The sequence below is a fragment of the Penaeus chinensis genome, chromosome 21, assembly GCF_019202785.1.
Source record: "Penaeus chinensis breed Huanghai No. 1 chromosome 21, ASM1920278v2, whole genome shotgun sequence".
Taxonomy (NCBI): domain Eukaryota; kingdom Metazoa; phylum Arthropoda; class Malacostraca; order Decapoda; family Penaeidae; genus Penaeus; species Penaeus chinensis.
In genome coordinates this window covers 4,156,180-4,158,679 of record NC_061839.1, presented here as the reverse complement: position 1 = coordinate 4,158,679, position 2,500 = coordinate 4,156,180, and the positions used below count along the sequence as shown (strand labels likewise).

Sequence of the window (2,500 nt, the reverse complement as noted above, 5' to 3'; positions counted from 1 at the left end):
GAATGAATGAATGAAGGAAAGAAAGAGGGAAGGCTTTAAGGAGAGAGGGGTTTAGAGTGGGAGAGAGGATAAGGAGAGAAAGGAAAGAGAGGAGGAAGGAAGGAGGAGAAAAACGGAGAAAGTGTGAAATATAGAGAGGGAAATCGGAACAGCGATAGTTTCACGCTGTAAATCGAGAGAGAGAGAGAGGTAGAAAAACAGAAATGAGAGAAAGGGAGAATTAGTACCCTAACCTTGCGCAGCGCTGTAAATCGTCGAACAATAGCGTTTTCCCCAAATATCTGAAACGTAACAGTGAGTGTAACGCTAGTTTATCATTACCACGCCATTACCTCTCGCTGCATCGAGAGAGAGAGAGAGAGAGAGAGAGAGAGAGAGAGAGAGAGAGAGAGAGAGAGAGAGAGAGAGAGAGAGAGAGAGAGAGAGAGAGAGAGAGAGAGAGAGAGGGGGGGGGGGGGAGAGTTCTCATAAACAAACCCAAAGTGTAATTCAGACAATAGCAACAGAATTTGGAACCATTATTGTGGTGGCTGAATTTAATGACCACCTTTGGCCTCAGAAAACCCAATTAGATAATCAAATATCATTACAACGGGGGGTGGGGGGTGGGGGGTGGAGCGAAGGAGAGAAGGAAAATAAGAGGAAGAGAAGAGAAGGAAGCGAGATCACCAGGGATTTGAGACGCAGAATGATGTGCTCTTCGCCTCAAACACTTCCGCTGTCATTACACTGTGCGTGTAACCCTTTCGCAGCGTTATTTTCATTAGAAATCAAGTGTAAAACACTCAATATATGTATTTGAATTTTTCAGGCATTTTATTCTTTATAAATCACATAACTGGTTTCGGAATTGGCTGTATTGTTGCCTCTGGTGTCTAGCAACTCTGGCAACAAGCAGGCGTCCGTTGAATTAAGCAAAAAATAATGTTTCCTTTTTCTATTATTGTGTTATGCATGTGTTATATATATATATATATATATATATATATATATATATTTTCATATATCTTCACTGTTTTATAATTTAGTTTACTACTTTATAACCTGGGTATGACTTATTCCGAATAAATTACCGGAAACCTTCGCGCGGAGGGTGAAAAATGCACGAAAGGTTTTGGCGGGAAAATCTCTCCGGACAAGCAGCGCGTAATCAGCCGCTAATTAACCGCTGCAATTATGTCGAGGAAGCAGAGGGACGCGAGAACGTGTGACCGTGACACTCTGAGAGATTCTGAAGATTATGACAAATTTGATGCGGATGACCCTGATGAAATGAATATTGGTAATCGATAATTGTTCTCGCGGGATGGGAGGAACGCTAAATTTATTATATTAAATTTGTATATCCAAAATGAAGTAGTTGGAGATTACATATCACGTGACCCTGATTTTGCTGATAATGTAATACAGTCTGTCATATTAGAATTATTCAATATATTCTAACCTATTATGCTGTTGAAAATATTTCGTCCAGACATTCTGATACACTGATACAAACAACCTTTTAAATACGCAAACACACTCTGTGTTATCAATCTCTTAACAAATTTACCACGGTTCTAATTTACAAATACGTACTATGTTCTCCAATGCCAATATTCCGAAATATAAAATCAACCCTAACATTCCTCGATTTCTATGAAAACGAAGACTTGATTTACTGACTCTTGGATATTTGTACGTTTTAGATACTGTTGAATGTGCGTTGATTTAATGGTTTGAGTGACTATTCAGTGGTTCATTTGCACTCTCTCTCTCTCTCTCTCTCTCTCTCTCTCTCTCTCTCTCTCTCTCTCTCTCTCACTCTCATTATTTTTCTACTTAGAATATTTCTTTGTTTGTAGTATTTACGGATTATTTCCTTTTGTGGACCGGAACTTTTTTTTTTTTTTTTTTTTTTTTTGATACATATATGCCCTTCCGTAACATTGTGCAATTTGTTAAGATTTATTAACTTTTTCTTGGATATATGCGTGAGATCATCATACAGTAGAAGAGAGCCTGCAACTGCACGGTCATACGCACACGCACACACACGCACGCAAGCATAGTAGTGGTAGTAGCGTTGCATTACCCAAGAGTTGCGGTGATAGCGGCGTCATTGCGGCTTGCAACGTCTCCGCCATCAATCCCCGCCGCACCTTCCCTACGTGCTCTGCAATTGCGGTTTTATTTTCCGCTTATCGTGTTGCCTGGTGCTGGGGCATTGGTGGGTGGTGGGGGGGAGGCATGCAGGAGGGGGGGGGAGGTGATGTCAAGTAGAATTGGGCGGGTTAAATGGTATTTGGTGTGGTATTGCTGTGTGCTGGTGGGGTTTCGGTGCTGAAATGTTTAGAATCTGGTTGGTTAGTAATAGGCTTTTTATCGACAGGTTTCGTATGCTCTGACCTAAGGTTGGGGGTCGAGTATTGCTTTCGGGGAAGAAAATGAGTTCTGGCGTGGTGTCTCCACGATATCCAGGAAGTTCCAGGTTCTTGGGAGGGGGGAGGGGGGAAAAACG

The 2,500-nt window shown here is 41.5% G+C and overlaps 1 protein-coding gene across 3 annotated transcripts in view; it reads left to right on the top strand.

Moving 5' to 3' along the window:
* LOC125036344 (rho GTPase-activating protein 8-like) overlaps positions 1 to 2,500 on the top strand; it is a 96,696-nt gene that overhangs the window by 82,014 nt on the left and 12,182 nt on the right. The window lies entirely within an intron of this gene.